Raw genomic sequence first — 20,173 nt, 5'->3', positions numbered from 1 at the left:
GGAAGAACAATGTTGTTCACCAAAACAAAACTTCATGCAAATAGCGGATGTAGTAATTCTGAGGAAATAGAAACTGTAGGAAAAAGTCAAGTTCAGTTTATGCTCTAGATGAAGAGGCAAAGCAAATGACCAAGAGGCAGGGTAGGGTGGAAGGAGATAGATGCTAATTTCTACCTGAAATAGGTAATTGGCTTTGGAAGGGTACAGCAAAATGAAATCTTCCTCAGAGCTTTAATACCAAATACTTTATAGATGATTGCACACTTCATTTAAAATTAGCACAGAAGTAAACACAATGGATTGACAGCCCAACAGGGAGGGAATAAAAGAAAGACAAAATAAGGCTGCCGTTCAGAAATCAAAATTGAACTGAATAATCAGCCATTTCAAATTCATTATAGATTTCAGGTTGTTTCAAAGATTAAATGCATTTGCCTTTTTCGGAGAAAGTTATGATTAGATGACAGTGACAGTCTGTGAAACTAAATAAGGAAATGTTTCTCAGAGGCTATATTCTAGAAAGAATGAATGAATTAAAGATTATATATATATATGAGGGCATATATAGCCTCAAAAAAAGTGTGGAATGATTCTTTTGGCAATGAGCTTTGGTTCTCCAATTTCTATTTAAACAGAAAAACAAAACAAAAACAAAATTCTATCAATGTTTTTGGCACTTTCATATGGGAAGGTTTCCACAAGTAGATAAGTACCATTTCAGCCAGTTTGTTTTTCCAAGTAATTCTCACTAGTCAACACTAAAAGAAAAGGCACACCACTTAATGTCATTTTAAATGGGCTTTAATCACAAACAGTTCTAAAATCCATGACATCTCAAAATTTACAGGCCTGAACACAGAAATCATCACGTAAACATTTAATGTCCTTTATGTGCATGTGATCCTGAGTATTTAGTAAAGAATGCATCAGTCATAATTATAAGTTTTTCAATTAATTTTGTGTAGTAACAATTTTCTGTACATATATGAAAAGTGAAATAGTAACTAATCTGTATGGACTCCATTAGCAGAAGAACTGGGAAAGCAGTTTTATATCAGTATTATTAAGTATGTCGAATAGATAATCAGTGAAGATAATTCAATGAAGATTTTATTTTTCTCAGCTAATTTATGGAAACAAAGTTCTTTGAAGCTCCATCTTTCAGTGATAAAGTATTTGACATTCTGTGAATGTTCCAAATTCAATTTAAAACTTCGGCATAAAAGATAAGCTTATGTGTTTTTACTGTAATGTTATGAATACGTATTTTGGTGGGACTTATTCTCATGAAACCTTTTTTTTAAACTAATTTGAAATAATGAGGGTAGAAACATATTTGTGATTGGCCATGGTATATTCATATTCCATGACTGCAATCAACAAATATAGGATATTTTATCAATGTCAATAGAAGCTGACATTGTGAAAATTTACTATTTTATAAAACAATCATAGAATAATTACTAGAAAATTATTTGCGCCAAATAGATTACATTAAAAAAAAGTTTTTTTGATGTGGCAAGTGCTTTCTTTGCTGCCCCATCATTAAAAAGATTTTAGAAATGTTTCAGCCTTTGCAGAATTACTTTCTAAATCAGTAGCATTAATCAAGAGTCCACTAACTCCCCACACATCACATTAAAGTTAAAAGTTGATTTTCTTTCAGAGTATAAGTAGTTACTTGCAACAGCTTTCCTAGCTACAGATTTCAGCATAAAAATCAAAAGCTAATGAAAAGACAAATAGAGGAAAAAGAAGTTCAGACATGAGAGAAAGAGTTGTACTTTTTCTCTTCTCTGTATTTGTTTTGATATACCTTCCAAAAACACTTGCAAAGGTATTTGTAAGAAAGATTTCTGAAAGTAGAAAGACCGATTCAAAGGTTAGAGAGATTTACAATTTTTATAGATGTTGCTAAGGTGCATTCCAAGTTGTACCAATCACATTCATTCTTACAGAGTACAGGGGATACCCATCCCCATTTAACTGTGAACTGGTGTGTGTGTGCGTGTGTTTTAACATTCTATTTACTATCTTTCACCTTTTTAAATAATTTAGTATTTTACCAGTTTGACTATTCAAAATAAGATAAAGCTCCATACTTTTCTTACATGTCTACTTTTTACTTTTTTATGTTCACTTATTTATTTTATTTTTAATCTTTTTTTTGGCTTAAAATGGTCGTTTTCTTCTTTTCTCTTTTTAGTCTTTGGGTAGACTCTATTTTGATGTGATATGTGAGTGAGGAGACTTGTTCTATTTTTATGCATTATGTTGTCCCAGCATCATTGAAAAAATAATATGTATTTTCTCCAAAATTTGATACACCATGATTATAATATGCTAAATTGCCACACATATTTGAATTCATTCTGAACTATGTATCTTGGTTCTAAGATTTGTATATTCTTGTATCAATCTCACATCTAAAACTTACAGTAGCTTCACCATGTAGTTTTTAAAAAATCTTTTATGATTATTCAGTGTCACCACATTAAACTTAATTTTGAGAATGTTCCCAATTATTTTGCATAGTTTTGTACATATGAATATTAAAATCATTTTTCTAAAAATGTCTTATGTTATTTCGGGCACACAATATATGTATAAATTGATATATCAGAATATTTTTTGTATTAGCTATAATTAAATGTCTAATTTAAAACATTGTAAGTCAAAGAGGGAATTTGTTAGTTCGTATAATAATTTCATATCCAAATATGGTAATGGACATAGCTAAGTCAGTGGCTCCAAGCTGGATTCTCCCTTCTTTGTGTACTATTATTCTTGCAGTTTTGGCTTTTGACATCAGGCTTGCTTCTAATGGTCACATGACAGCTGTCATCTTCAAGTCACCCAAAGTCCAAAGTCTAGAAAAGAGAACATTTCTTCTTCATGTTAGAAAATCTGCGTGAAGAGAATTTTTCCCGGAGCTAACCAGCAGAGCTCATTTTATTTTCAAGTGTTCTGTTGATGCCCATTATTAAAGTAATCATGGGCAAGTGGACTAATAAAAATTTACCTCTTCCCATGAAGATCTCAGCTTTCATTAAAGCACAGGTCATCTTAATAGCTGAAGAAAGAAGGGTTTTTGTTTTTTTGAGCTGTTTTAGGTTCACAGCAAAATTGGGAGGAAGATACAGAGATTCCCCCCATACCTCCTATCTCTACATATGCATAGCCTCCTTCCCCATTATCAGCATCCCCCACAAAAGTGGTGCAGTTATTACAATTGATGAACCTACACTGACACATTCTAATCACCCAAAGTCCATAGTTGACCTTAAGAGTTTACTTTTGATGTTGTTCATTTTACGGATTTGCACGAATGTATAATGACATTTATCATACTGTATGTTTTCAATCATCCTATAAATCCTTTGTGTTCTACCTATTTATTCCCTACCTACTTCTTGACAATTACTGATACTTTTTTGTTCTGTTTCCATAGTTTTACCTTTTCCAGAATGTCATAGAGGTGGAATCATACAGTCTTCTTAGATTGGCTTCTATCACTTAGTAATATGCATTTATATTTCTTCCATGTCTTTCTGTGGCTTGATAACTCATTTCATTTTAGTGCTGTATAATATTCCATTGTCTGGGTATACCACAGCTTATCCATTTAACTTCTGAAGTACATACTTATTGCTTTCAGTTTTTAACAATTATAAATGAAGCTGCTATAAACATCTATGCACAGGTTTTTTTGTGGACATAAATTTTCAACTCCTTTGGGTAAATAATGAAAGATTGAAATTGATAGATTGTGGATACCCCAGCAGTTAGCCTCGCTGTAATGTAGTTCCTGCTTACGCTTAATCTATAACTGAAACATGTAAGAGAAAAGAACAATAGGTGCTACATCTTGGAATCTGGTGTGAGTCATGAGTGGTGTGACAAGGACTGCAAACAGTTCTCGTGATCCTTTCTGAGGCAAACCCAGATAAGGAACACACCTTGAGACTCATGTGGCCTGGCCTGATGACTTGATGAGACATAAGAGAAACTTTAACAGGATTAGTTTGCAGTCGTTTAGCTTGATTAAAAAATGTATCCTATAATCCTGTCTTTTTGCTTGCTGTAACTTAGTAAAAGCACAGGGGATGCTGACTTGGTGCCTAGTCTCCAGAGGAAGTCTAAGCCCTCTGCATTAAACGTCATTGAGACTTGGTTTCTCATTTTCACGGTCCCCGACTGCAACAATGGAGTATATTTAGTTTTGCAGGAAACCACCAAACTATCTTCCAAAGTGGCTATATCATTCTGCATTCCCACCATCAATGAATGCAATTCTCATTGATCCCCATCCTTGTCTGCATTTGGTGTTGTCAGTGTTCAGGTTTGGGCCATTCTAATAGGTGTGTAGTGCTACCTCACTGTTGTTACAAGTTTGCATTTCTCTGACAACATATGATGTAGAGCATCTTTTCCTGTGCTTATTTGGGTTTTCTATTTTCATGGAAGAAGAGGTGAACAAGTTGTAGCATAGGTAAATGACAAAGTCAGCCATACTTAATCTAGGGAGACTTGATCTATTTAATTAATTGAGTCTTTCTATCTGAAATCAATACATAGTGTTCTATTTATTCAAGTTCTTCTCATGTGGCCTAGTAGGGTTTATGTTTGTTTATTTGTTCTTCATTTTTTCCCCTAGAGATTTATCTTTTTAAGTTGTTATTTTCCATGAGATTCATTCCTTCCTTTCCATTTTCTAAGCTATTAAAAACCAAGTTAAACAAATATTTCTCTCAATAGATAAATACAGATATGTACATGTATATAAAAATTGATACACACTCACATATACATATATCTGTGAATATATAGATATCTATGCTAAGGGTATTATACACATTTTAGTGTAATCAACCAAAAAGTAAAGGAAATTTCTATTGTCTATATCTTTTCCATTAACTAAACATGCTTCTAGTGTCAGCTGGCATTTTCTAATAAGACATTGTTCACAGTAAGTTGGTTTTAGAGGTAAGCTTGCCTGGCTTTGAATTCTAGCGTATTAATTCACTAAGTGCATGGCCTTGGGGCAGGTTACTGCACCTCTTTGTGGTTCAGTTTCCTCAAAAAGATATGGGGTGATAATGGTTTCTACCTAATGGGAGAGTTGTTAGGAAAGGGGGTAGTTATGAAGATTAATCCTCACAAAACTAGTACAAGGTAAGTGTCAAATGATTTTATTTCTCTTATTAGTAATAATGTTAATCCTTTGCCCACTTTTTACATCTTTTGCAGTTTTTAGGACTCATGAAAGTGATGAAATACATAATTAAAGTGATTGAGAGCATTTTAAGATGTATATTCCAGATGATTAAAACTGAATGCAGCAATGCTAAATTGGAGTATTAGCCAAGTGCTGTGGGAGGTCAAAGGAAAGGTTAGTTCACTTTTTGGAAGGGTCAGGAAATACCAGATGAAACCTGTGATATTTGAGCTACCACTTTAAAAAGGTAAATTTAATCAAAATAGGTCAAATTGGAAGTTTTTAATTTTTTTACTTCAGCTTAATGCAAAAGTGCAATTTCCTGGAAAATCTGAGGACTGTAATTGACAAGAAACAATCCAAGTTCTCCCCTTGATAATGGACATGAGACACTTAAAGCTGCCTATTATACTTTGCATTAAAATAAACAATGGATATGCTTGAGATGTGAATGCAAGAATTTGAATTTTGAAATACTTTACATACAGTATGACAGGATTTTCTATTCTGTTTGCAGAGTGCTTTTAAAGGGAACTTTCACAAAGTAAAATGAGAGGAAAAACTGCTTAATCAAGGTCTCTAGGTCAAGTACTAGCTGAAAGTAATTCATGTTCAAACTGTGTTCAAAAGACCACATTTCATGCTTCTAGTAGCTGAGTGAGAAACAAAACAAAATAAACAAAACAAAGTGACTCTTCATCAAGATTTCTCTCTACTGGGAGCAATTCTCAGACTTGTCCCTTAGAGAGACAGCCCGGCCAGAAACAGTGCAAGTGAGGCTGAGCTTGGGCTAAAAATTTATGAGATATCTTAAAATGTTTTATTTGTTAGTTTAATAATCTCCAGGCTGTATTCCAAGAACAGTAACCCCTAGAGAAGTGTCAGTCAGGCTATGAGAAATCTTTTCCACTCCTCAGAAAATATTATTTCCAAAGGCCCTTGTTAAGAAAGGAAATAAAAACAAAGTAAAAAGGCAACATGAGAGAGGGGGAGAAGTATTTTGGAAAACCCCTGTTCTTTTTCTTTTAAAATATCAATTGAAATAAAAAGAAGCTATAGGGCCACTACTGTGCTTTTCATACCTCTAAGACATCGCCATTTTTCAAGCCTGTGATACGTGTCAATAAAATAAAAGAAAATACAAAATAAAAATCGAGGACCTTTGAGTTCCTGCAAAGTTAAAAAATCAAATGAAAACCTGTCTAGTCTCTGAGGGGAAGTTCTTATTAAGAGGCTGTAAAGTGAATATCACACAAGCTTCATTTTTTTCATGGTATTTCTTTTTACTAGTTTTATCAAATCGTGCCAGAAAATACTTGATGTCAGCAAAAGTATTCACTGGCAGAATCCATCATAGAATGGGCACCACATAATACAAAATGCCAAAACACAGACACCATGAAAAAAAAAAAAAGCAATAGTAGAAGATTATCAAGCAAACAGGATTGCCAGGGCTAGTTGTCAAATCTTACCTCTATCCATCAAAAGATTTTGTAAGAGTCAAAAGCCTGAAGGTTCCAATAATATCACTAAACATGGTAATATCTACGTGTAACAATAAAACATGTGTTCCGTTTATGCAGTTGATAATTTTAAACTGCATAAATTTAAGTTGCATAAGTAATGGGTACTTTTATTGAACCAAAACAATAATAATTTTATACTAACAAAGCAATTAGATAGAAGCAAATATGGCCAGACCTTAATGATGATGAATTCTGGGTCATGGAAACGCATATTCGTCATGGGAATTGGGTTTTGGGAGTTGTGATTTTCGTCTTTGTATTTGATACATTTACTAAATATCACAAATTCTAATGTGTATATGAAATAAATCGATTTGAGATAGCAATGAAAAAAGCTTCCTAATTATTGATGATTATAGTAAAATACTTCCTTGGAATTTGTAGTTTTCTGGCTTTATAATTTTTCTCCTGCTTTCAGCCACATATATGTGCCTTTATTTTCTTTCTCAGTAGCTCTCATCTGCGGCATGGCAGTGGGAAATGTTTAAGTTTGATGCAGAAGTTTAATCCATTAAAATCATTCAAGTGATGCATTTAAGTATAATGATTTAAGCAATAAGTTTGTTTGCTTGTTTTTATTCCCCCAATTTGTTTAGAAAAGTTACAGAGGAAGGAGAGGATGTTTATACCCTTGTGATGTTGGAGATAACGGGAGACTGGTGGAACCAATGGGTTCTCTCTCTTCCATATGTGACTTTTCTCTTTTGATTGTTGGAAGCTGTTATTAGTTTTTCCTTTCCCTTCACTTTCGTGCTCCAGTGAACTTTTCCCTTCAAAGCAAAGACGTTTTTGGCTAACTGGGGAGAATATCAGTTTATGGAAATGCATGTTTCCCCCCCAAATTTTACATGTATTTTGCTTTATACTTTTTAATGGAGCTTTCATCTCATTATTTAACCTGAGCCTATTATTAGTAATGAGAAAATAGAGCAATAACACAGTGGAACTGAGACAGAGGTGAATTAATGTTGTCCAAGCACTCGTGTGATAGTGGTGCTTCTACACTGGGAGCTAAAGAAAAAATTCACAGAAAGAGGAAAAAAAAAGTGGACAAAACTTATGCAAAGTCTTGTAACTCTAATGATGCAGTATATTGATACTTTAAGAGGAGCCTCTCAACCAATTACGTGCTGCTAATGGTGAGAAAACTTTTTGAAAAACAGCATTATGGGAGAAATAAACTACATACATCATAGATGAATGTCTTAGAATACATTGTCTCAAATTTACCTTTATTCCTTCAGGGACATTTATCTTTCTTTTAAAATCAAATGTTATATTGAGATGCGAGTCTCAATCAAGAACTTTAAATCAAGACTTAGTGAATGTATTTTGAAATAAAAACTCCAGCACTTAGAAAATTTAAATTGGAAAGAGATTTTCTGTTTTCCCACGCAGTGAACATTTCAGTCCAAAGTTAAGACCTAGGAAAGAGAGAATATCGAAGTAATGATAATGTTATTTTGGCATTTTATTTTCAGCAGTGAGGAAAGAATGCTGACTGCCCACCTCTAATTTAAGGATATCGGAAAGGTGCAGTTATAACAAGCAGTCGTTACATATGTTTGTCTTAAAACTTGGAGACATTGATGACTGTTCAGAGCCAAGGTGGAGATAGAACTGTTCTTCCTGTACGAGCAGCAATTGGAGGCAAGAGTTCTTTGCAATATTATTTAGAGGGACATAAAGACTTCGATCAAACTGTTAACACATGGCCACTTCAAGTGAAAGTTAAGGTAAAGAGCAAAGGTTTAAATTGTTCTTCAAAGAAATAATGTTGATATGAGAAATTTACCATTCCAAGAATCGCATGGGTGAAGAACAGGATGCAAATACAATGATAAGGAACTGCTAAAAAACAGAAATTACTAAGATTAGAGACTATATTTTAAGCCAACGTTAAGGGTTGCTCATTTTTGGAGTTTTTCTTTGGTTTTACCAGTGTCTTCTTTATAAATTAGGATTCTGTCTTTTCAAATTTTTGACTTTATTGTTTTATATAGCATGCCCAAATTTACTATTACTAGAAAGCATATATATATGTGTGTGTGTGTCACCTGTACATATGTGATATGTATATATATGCACATATATCACACACACATATATGTGGTATATATACACAGAGATACATAGAAGTACATAGTGCATGTTTGTGTGTATGTACATTACACATATATCGTGCATGTTTGTATTCCAGAAAGTGTATTTAGTCATTCTGAACACTCCCTTTAATAACCTGCATAAAGTCCTGATTTAAATACCTATAAATGTTTTTTTTTTTTTTAAAGAATACATACAGAGTAGTTTCCATTACAGTCTTCTTTTTTGACCAAGTTTGTTCTACCCAGGTGGGTTAGACATTAACAGACAATATTCTCTTATCTAAATGGATTAAGAATTTATGTCATCAGGCTATAAAACTTACTTTTAAATAGCCATATTTTTCAAGTTATTTGCAAGTTTTTCAACAGGTATTTTTAGTATCTTATGACAGATTTCAAATGTCTTTTATTTTGATTGTGGCATAAATACTAGTCTGGGAAAGGCAAATATATGGGATGAAAACAGACTCTAAAATAAATGAGAAGCATCTAGTTGCATTCATGCTTGACAGTGATAGATGATCATCTACAAAAATACCACACATTAATTTTTCTGATTGAAGTTTGAACTAATAAATCTATAGTGTAAATATAAAATGCATACTCATATAAAGTCCTCGGCAATAGTTTGAAGATGGAGGAGTAGAGATTCAGAATCATTATCATCTCTCAGATGCTATGCAAACTTTAGCAAGTATTTAGGCATCCTTTGGGACTTAGTTTCACACCAGTAAAATATAAGAGTGGAAGTTTAACAGCTGCTCTTTGTACATCTAGACATTGTATTTATTTGTCCTTAAAATTTAAACTATAGTGAAATCTTAAAGTTTGTCTTTTACCATTTTATTATCAATTTCCTTTCTAAACTTCTTGATTAGTAATTTTCTAGGTGACAATTTTGACAAATTGTTTATATTCACATAACCTTAAATTTCCTTTACTTTCAAAAATTAGTAGGAAACACATGGAAGTGAAATATGCACACATTACAAATTATGTTTTATAAGTTATATGTTACATATCTTATACATACATATTACATACCTGAAAAGTCTGACACAAAGTAGATTCTTTTTTTTTTTTTTTTTTAAATAATTATTTTTTATTGAAGGGTAGTTGACGCACAGTATTACATTACATTAGTTTCAAGTGTACAACACAGTGGTAGAACATTTATATACATAATTCTAGGTTCCAGCTATCACCCTACCAGGCTGTTACAATATCTTGACTATATTCCTTATGCTATACATTACATCCCGGTTACTTATTTATTTTACCATTGGAAGTCTGTCCTTTTTTTTTTTTTTTTTTTTTGTGAGGGCATCTCTCATATTTATTGATCAAATGGTTGTTAACGACAATAAAATTCTGTATAGGGGAGTCAATGCTCAATGCACAATCATTAATCCACCCCAAGCCTAATTTTCGTCAGTCTCCAATCTTCTGAGGCATAACAAACAAGTTCTTACATGGAGAACAAATTCTTACATAATGAATAAGTTACATAGTGAACAGTACAAGGGCAGTCATCACAGAAACTTTCGGTTTTGCTCATGCATTATGAACTCTAAACAGTCGGTTCAAATATGAATACTTATTTGGTTTTTATACTTGATTTATATGTGGATACCACATTTCTCTCTTTATTATTATTATTTTTAATAAAATGCTGAAGTGGTAGGTAGATACAAGATAAAGGTAGAAAACATAGCTTAGTGTTGTAAGAGAGCAAATGTAGATGATCAGGTGTGTGCCTGTAGACTATGTGTTAATCCAAGCTAGACCAGGGCAATAAAACATCCACGTATGCAGAAGATTTCTCTCAGAACGGGGGGGTGAGGTTCTAAGCCTCACCTCTGTTGATCCCCAATTTCTCACCTGATGGCCCCCCTGCGACTGTGCCTGTCTTAGGTTATTCCTCCCTTGAGGAATCTTACCCGTCTCTGGCTAACCAGTCATCTTCCGGGGCCATACAGGGAAATGTGAAGTTGGTAAGTGAGAGGGAAGCCTTATTGTTTGAAAAGGTTAGCTTTTTACTTCTTTGCATATTTATGCCCTGTGGCTTCTATGCCCAGCATTTGTCTTGAGGTATCTTTACCACTTGGAAGAATTATGATACTCAGTAAATTTGATATGAGGCACGAATTCTATTTAAGGGTTGTAATTAGGAAGGAAGAAGAAAAGCTATAGAAGTAGCAGGCGGCAGAAAACATGGGAAGATTGATTATTTCTTTGACATATCTTCTTGTAGAGTAACTTCAGCATATATAGGTTTTAAGCTACTACTTAAATTGCGCACACACATTAACATAATAGGAGTATAGTTACATAACCAAAGCATATCTGTAATTACCAGCCATCTCCAGTGAAACCAAGAAAACCAGTTAGGCACCTTAGGCATTTGTGAAAACTTATCTATGATATGGTGGAACAAAGTAGATTCTTTATAAATATTAGTTTCACCTCTCTTCCGTTTTGAATCTGTGTAAAAATCAGCAAACAACAAATTATCTTATCTTTCTCTCTTTTTTCCTGCAATAATTATTTAAAATGTAGCCTTAACAGTATCATTATATAACCTAGTAAGATTTTTTAAATTATGACTCAAAAATAATGACATCATAGATACATGAATGTAAAAATATTAAAATGTTCCACAATTAGGAACTAGCCATGATACTTGTAATTTCTTCACCCTAAATTTTCTATATCATAAAGAATTTCATATCATACAATTCTTCAATCTTAGAAATTTCATCGAAATGCCTGACTACTCCCAAAGACTTAGAGTATGTGTGAAGAATAATTCAATTTCTGAAGTTTGTTGAACATTCCACATTTTGATATTTAAATGTATGTATTCATCATCGTATTTTTAATTTTGTCATATATGTGTGTTTACGTACAGTGTTCATCATATGTAGTGTATGTGCATGTATATATATATATAGTATGAAGGAATGCTTCTTACTTTTTTTACATACATTACCTCACTTAGTCATCATAACAACCCTATGTGGTGGATAATATTGATGTCCTTTTAGGAATGAAGGCACTGAAGTCCCAAAGGATTAAATATTTGCTTAAGATGCTGCAGCTATGAAATGGCAGCTATTCATTTTGAGTCTTTACAAAAATTATGAAAACTGTATTTTAACAAGGAAAATCATCCTCATGAAACCAAAAGCAATGTCCCTGGCTTTCTTTGTCACCACTGGCAAAGCACAAGCCTGTGCAGATTTCAGTTTCTTAATCTGCAAAAGGAGAAAATTGTAGTATATCATTGTAAATACCCACTTTACCTATTAGAAATAAAAAATGTTAGTCCTTGTTAATGATTTAAATTTTAGCTGGTAAAACCTACTTACAACAGCTTGGTGTAGTTCTCTTTCCCCTTGTCTAAGGGCTTAGGGGTAGTAAAATCAATAAAAGTGCACTTAGTATCCTCCATCATTCATGCATTCATACACTCACACACTGACTCGCTTATTAGATCCACCCCTGGCCCAGTGTCTTTGCTGTGCTTTGGGGTATACTGATCTGGCATTCTCTACCTGGGAATCACAATATGTGCAGGAGGCAAATAATAATGAAATGTATTTTCACAAGTAATTTCACAATTATATATTAAAACATGTACTACAAGGAAAAACATGCCAAATAAACCACATAGAAGCTGGGGGACTAATAATAGTCACATATGCCTGGGGATAAGTAGGTGAGCTGTGCAGTACTCATTATCAGTATTAGTATCAATATGTGGATACACTATACAACAATGTCACATTATAGATAGAAGCAACTTCTCTCTCATTTAACCACTTCATTTTGGTACCAAAGGTTTAATATTTAAGTGTTTAAAACCACCAGGAAGGATAGGCTAGGTTATGCCATGGTAACAAACAACCCCAAATCTTATTGATATAGAAGACTAAATATTTATTATTCCCTCACATAAAACGTCTGTCAGGTAGCAGGTTGGGATCTGTTTGTTACTGCCGCTGAAGAACCCAGGCTCCCACAGAGTCCTCAGTATGTGTGTCCACGATCACCATGAAAGATGGAAGAGAATGTGTTAAATAATGCATTCAATCTCAAAAGCATTTGCCTACATATAATACGTGCCACTTCCACTCTTATTTCATTGATCAACGAGAGTTACTTGTTCAGATTTACCATCAAATGAGACGAGAAAGTTTAATCCTACCAAATATCCATAAGTCAAATCTGAATGCTTACCAACTTTCTGACGACTGCCACAAAAACATGCCCATGTGGGAGCTTTGAAGAGGGTAAAATAAAAAAACCTGGATGAGAGTTTGAGTAACGCACTAGTGAATGTTAAGAAAGGGGTTTGAATCTTGTTTAGGGAAAAAGAGTAAATCCCTATTTCTTTGAACATGTAAGTTCCATTTTTTAAGATGCCTGTTTATCCACATGATGGATATTTATTCATTCTTCAGTCCCAGTCACATAACATTTCCTTTGTGAAATCTCCCCTGACTCCCCCAAGTAGCTGTAATCTCTCTCCATGCAGTTTCTGAGTGTGTTTCCTGGTTTGCATTGATCATACATCACTACCATTCGCTTATTGGTCTCTGACCGTGGCGGGATGGGATGTACCCTGAGGGAAGACACTGCACCGTATTCCTCTCTGAGTCTTCAGCATGTGACACAGTGAATACAACATAGAAAATTTCCAATTCCAGTTGAATTCTTTATTGTATCCTGCAAGCCATATGCTTATTAACAAAACAAAAGTAGTTGATTGATGAGGAAAGACCGCTAAAGGTTAGACAAAGGTTGTGAGTCAGCACAGGATCAAAGCTTGTTCAGGAAGTTGCTACAGATGAATTCCAAAAAAGGATTCTACCACATCAGATGTCTTTATTTTATAATCAGAACCACAATGCTTTCTTTTTACTGGGGAGGATGTAGTGTTTTGGAGGCAAGAATAGCTGTTTAGACTAAGATTTAGAAAACCAACTTGTGCATTTTATCATTGAGATTTGCTGATTGGAAATATCACCTGTTGAAGTTACCCTTCAAAATATACTGTTTTTAACATCATAAAAATAGAATAACTGTTCCTGTTATTGCCTGAACAACTCAGCTACTCCTAGGAAGAAAACAATTTTATATATACATACATATGTCATCCGCATATAAATGTACTAAAATACAAGGTTTCTCTAGGCTCATCTCATAGATGAATTTTCCGTGTCTCTTAATTAATGTTACCTCAAAATTAAAAATATGCCAGTTTAGTTAACCACTGATTGTAATATGTAAATAGGAGTTTTAACTCAATCAGTGTTACATATGCAGAGCTGAGAAGAATAATGATGAAGCGACTTACCATGATTACTCAGTTGCATCAACAATCTTATTGAAAAGCCAGTTAATTCAATTTGAAGTTATTGGCCTCTAGGCTCAAGTGGGGAGAAAAAGTAGGTTTGCCTGCCCTAAGTTAAGATGGTACTTCGATAAATGTTATATCACAAAGGAGCATACAAGTTTTTGTTTTTATAAAAAGCTACCTTCTCTTATTCTCTGGGAAGAATATGTAGCATTCCTTTGGCTCTAGATTAAAAGGCTTCCACGTAAATTAGAACCAGCATAGGAAAACTTTATTTTTAAAGCACTGCATAGGCTAATAGTTCCATTTAGAGCGCCGTTAAGATGATGTAATTAGGAAGTAGATTGCTCTGAAAGAAAGTTGCTTGTTTGGACTTCATTATAGCATGTCTTCGCTGAAATGGGTATTGTGTGCTTTAGTATATTGTTTGGGAAATAGTTTTTAGTAAAATGCAGTTAGGCTAAAACTTGAGTGTGAATCCTTTATTTTAATATCTGGGTACAAAGAGCTAAAATTCATTTGGTTTATTTAAAGCTGAGCTAAATGATTTATAAATACACACTCTGGAAAACTCTTGAATCTTTAGTGTGCTAAAATAGCTATGCCATTCCTGTGGCAAACAGTCATGAGTGAAACTTGTAGTAAAGGTGGGAGAAAAAAATGAAACCATTAGTTTTCATGAAAAAAAAAGATGAGCCAGAAATTAAATTAGTTTAGTGCAGTAAATGATTTTATTCTGACATGTCTGGTAGAAAAAGAATGACAAATACAATGTGAAGTAAGACTCGTCTGCTGCCTTTAGGCTCACTGGGAGGTCCTGAGGGAGGCAGTTTCACCAGCACAGGGCTAAACACAGGCATTTACTTTATCCCAAGCTGAGCTTTGGCCTCTGGCCCCATTGTAACTGCTTGAGAGGGTGACTATATGTGATACACGGAAACTAACTGGGACCTCCAGTCCCTGGATGAAGCTGAAATCAGATTGTTGTTGTCCCATGTCTCATAAGTCTTCATCCAAGTTTGGCTCTCAAGATCTTATAATTTTGTAGACAAAGGGATATGGAGAAAGATCTGCAAAAGGAAAAAAAAAAAGTTTCCCTAAGACTTAGAAGATTTAATAGCTCTAAAAAAGCATCCAGAAATAAAACCTATTTACTAAGGATTACTAGAGAGAAAAACACAGTATTCTTTCCTCTGCATTGTATAAAATATTCTTTGGACTAAGATAGGCAACACTAGGTCAGGAATCAGGTCACTCCTTTTCATTTGATTGTTGCCAAATTGTTCTTTGATGTGAACACCTTACTCTCTGTTGAGGGATATACTAAAAAAAAATCTATGTTTACCTAACCATATGTTTAAAAATATTTCTCAGAATATATTCCCTATGGGACATGGGCAAATGATAATTGTTAACTGTCTACATAGATTAACTGTGCTTTTGTAAAACACATATTACATTTAAGTCTAAAACCAATTCTGAGTTAATTTCTGCATGTGGCGAGTGGAAAGCTACATTTTTGTGTTTTTCCGGGTAGGACCATAAAATAAGCCTTTATTCTAGGGTTAATTTTGCCCCATTTTGGTTAACTTCTGACTACAATACCCTTTGCCCTGTGAATTAAGAGTTTTCCCTATGGAAACAAACTATACGTGATCCTTTGGAAAGTCTACCCTAAGCCTGTGTATTTCACTCAGACATGTTGCTGTTTTTCACTCCTCTGTAGATGCAAGGTTGACCTTGCAGAGATTTCCAGAACTTTCTCCCCTTGCAGTCTCTCATCGCCAGTCCACTGTCCTGCACCCTCTAGCTGCCTTGGCGTCCCTGGAATCCCAGCCCTGTCTCTTCCCACTCTAGAAAACCCGTGTCACTGCCTTGTCCCACCGTCGTGCTCTGTGCTGTGGGGATTCTCTACAGGCTGTATTCTGGGGATATTACTGAGCTCAGCACATTTGTTTTTCCTTTTTCAGAAATCACTGTCCTCTACTGACTTTTGTCCAATTTCTAAAAACTCTAGTTTTTTATGTTTTTCGTTGTTTGAGAAGGAAATGTAAATCTAGCTCATGTTACTGAATCTTGGCCTAAAAACTCAAGTTTTGTCCTGTTTTTGTCTCTTTTTCCTCTTCACATTTTAATTTGGATCATTAAAACTATATATATCTTCAAATTCTTTGCAGTATCTAATATTGTGATATAACTGATGCCGGGGTTCTTGTTCATGCGGTCGAAGAATGAACTTCACAAACACTCAAGGTAGGAAAGCAAGAAAGAGGCTTTTATTTAGAGATAAAGTGAGAGGAAAGAGCTCCTGGCTCATGCCAGGAGGGGAAAGAGAGTCCGGGGTGGTGTGTTGTCTAGGGGATTTATAGGCGGTTGAGGATTTTCAGGAAAGCTACTAAGGGCCAGGTGCGGACCTGCCAAATGGTCCCAGAATGTTTATTTTTGATGAGACACTGTCTTTTTTCCCTTATCAGTTCTTTAGGTAACAGAAGAAATTTGTTACTCTGATTCCTTCCCCGGATAGCAATTTCTTGGTCTGGGAGTGTATTAATTAAGACTGTCCTGCCTCCAAGGTGCGCTGAGCCACCGTCCATTTGATTAAAATGCAATCTTAGCTCTAAGATAGAATTCTTCCTGAAAGAGCTGGGCCTTTTAGCAGGTGCTAAAGTAAATCTTAACAATGGTGTGTGCTAATTGACACAATGAAAGCACAGACTATGTTGAGATAACTTTACTTTATCTGGGGAGTGAGTGTTCAAACTTCTAGGCCACGTTGCTCCTGGCTTTTTAGTTTTAACTCATCTCACTGAAGGATTCCTATATTCCTACTTCGATATTTTTACCCTAGAGAGTTAATGTGACTCTGACATTGTTTAATGCATAACACTGAGTTTTGGTAGGGGTTTCTTTGTACATTGTTAACATTGTTCTGACTGATTAACCTGCTTTGCTTTTTTCCCAAAGGCCATCACCCTACTCTGTCTAAACCCACGGTCCTGTCTCAAAACTTCCAAAGCAAATTCGCATCTCTTTATTTGTCTTTTTACTTGCAATCTTCCTTTCAGGTTTAAACATCTGCTCAACTCATTGGTTTTTAAGGCATGTTCCCTACCTTTTCCACTATCTCTTTGAAGACGTTTGAAGTTGTTTATAGTTATTTTAATCTCTGATAGTTCCAACATCTTTATCTTCCAGGCTCTGTTACTGTTAGCAGTTTACTCCTTGAATTTCTCCTTCTGTGGCTGCTTCTGCTTTTCCTTCATCTGTGTCACTTTCTTCTTCTCTGGTATTTCTTACAGTGTTGCACGTTGATATGAAAAAAAAATGTAGAAAGTGAGGTAAATAGGATTTAGGCCAGTAAATTAGTAGGTCTTTTTTTTTTTTAATCCACATGAGTAATGATGGACTTTCCATCGGTAGGGTCTGGAGGGGTGACCTGTACGGCATTTTATTATTGGCACAGGTACCTATGTTGGACCACACACTTTTAAATCCCTTAGGTGGGAGTCTTCTGCTATTGTTCTTGAGCTTTGTGCCAGAAAGGTCCAAAGGCTTTTTCTTCTTCAGAACTTCTGCTCCATGCTCAGCTTTCCGCAGGCCCTGCCAAGCCTTCCCCTGGAAGGGAGTGTCCCTCTGTGCTCTGCCCCTTTCCCACCGGAAGGCAGCTTTCTTCGCTTTGTTACTTGATACTAGGTTTTTGGTAGATGCAGGAAAACTCCTTTGTTCCATAAGTGAGTAAATGTTGAATCTCGAGGCAGCTTACACAAGGTCTAATGTACTGTTATTTCAACTAACCTGAAGGTCTAACTTTTTAAAAATGTGTGGAAAAACATGATGCCTAGCTCCCCTCTAGATAATAATAACTTCACGGACTAGGAGGTATTCTAATTCAAGCATACACAATAGTCATTTGCTACATACAGTAATGAAAAACTGTGGAAATACAAGTTTATAAAGAATATTGGAGACCACGATTAATTTATGGACTCAATTTATGTCTACTAAACTTTTGGATTCTTGAATTATCAATGTCCTGTCTTTTCTATATAGCCCAGAAGAGTTGATTATAACTGATTCAAAAGTGTTTTTCAAGACTAATTGACTAATAGAAAATTATACTTACTAATTTATAGTACATAATTTAATTCAGGTTATGTTAAACAGACTTGTGACTATGTTACATAAAAAAAGAGATTATAGTTTAAAAAAGAACATTACAAGAAATTGAAATATTATCAAAATCCTGAAGCAGATGATATGAGAAACCATTATTATTTAAACACATATTTAATAATCTACTGTGTGCAAGACACATAGTTCAACAGGCACTTAAAAGGTTATGGAGATGAGTAAGTCATACTTTTCTCCTAAGGTGATGAGTCTCTTTTTTTACTTCAGTATCTTGGTGAATTATTGAACCTATTTGCAATGTTTGTTTGAAAATTTTAAAGTAATTATTTTGTTTTTCATTTTTTTGTTGAACAGGAAATTATATGTTTAGAAATATACAGCTCTGCTTCTTTGTACCTAAATACATTTTTGCTTTGTTATCAACTGAAGGGAAGAAAATTATTTGATCCATTATTAAGTTGACATTATGTGCTTCAAGGGAAAAACAACTCTTGTATTTAGTGAGTCATTTTACATCCCAATTGCTATTTCTATAGACTACTTTTATCTGCTATTTTTCTGTTATCAGAAGAAATCTACATAATCACAGAGAAAACATGTTACTCTCAGACTACCTAAAATATATTTTAAATGCTCTTTTTAAACATTTGACTTCATTATAATTACATTAGTATGTAAGATCAAAATATATTAAGAACACTGAATGTGTGCCTTCAAATGTTGAATAATGATGATGTTTTTGATGGGTTGTTTATCTTCAATCATGTAACAACAATGTAGAAATTCTGATTATTTCACTTAGTAATTTGATGTTTATTTTGTTATTTATATGACTTACATATAATATACTAAACACAAAATTTTGGATAATCAGAAAGTTTTCTCAAGAGGTACTGGATGTATTTTATGCTTCATTGAAACTGCTTAGAAATTGCTTCTAAAATGGACATTAGATGATTGGAATATAAGCCCACCTCTTCCACCAAAGATTTTAAGCTTTAAGTAATAAAGTTACTGCATAAATGCCATGATACATTTAACTTTCTTTGCCTAATATCTATCCAAAATGAAATAATGAGAAAAATTACAAATTAACAGATTATTATTAATTTCACTTGGTTTTATATTATTTAAGCAAAAATGAACAGATTGTCTTCTATAAATGAGGTATGATTTTATTTTTTATTAAAGAAATGAACAATATTTTATAAGTGTAGTAATTTAAATATTAAAATCACTATATATTTAAGGGGTAAAATAGATAAGGTCACAAGCTTACTAGAATCTTAAGAAAAACAAAACAGGTATTCTAGATCTGAAAACACAATGCATGATATTAAAAACTTAATATTTCATTTTAACAGTAAAACAAATCTAGGTTAAGATTAGAAAATTATAAATTGTGTTAATAAAAAATATCCAAACTGAAGCAGACAGAGAACATAACAGATAGGAAAATACAGAAAAAAAAAATACACAAGTGGAAAGGTCTAACTTATGTGTAATTGAAACCCCATAAAATGTTAAATCCATAAAAGTGTGGCCGTAGCAATATTTAAAAAGCTAATGGCTGTGTTTTTTTACAATTTAAATATGAGTGTGGAGGTTCAAGGAGGATTATGACCATTGTCAAAGTAAATAAGTATAAAGAGCAGCACACAATGATCTAAAACTGAGAAAAATCATAGAAACCAATGAATTTTATAGGCAGCAAAAAGGGGAGACAGAAAAATCTCATCTTCAAAAGAATAATAAAAATACTGACAAATGATTTCTTAACATAAACAATGGAAGCCAGTCATTGAATATCATTTGCTAATACATAGTTTAA

This window comes from Manis pentadactyla, chromosome 10, assembly GCF_030020395.1.
Source record: "Manis pentadactyla isolate mManPen7 chromosome 10, mManPen7.hap1, whole genome shotgun sequence".
NCBI lineage: Eukaryota > Metazoa > Chordata > Mammalia > Pholidota > Manidae > Manis > Manis pentadactyla.
The sequence above is the reverse complement of the archived record's forward strand: the minus strand, read 5'-3'. Positions refer to the sequence as shown.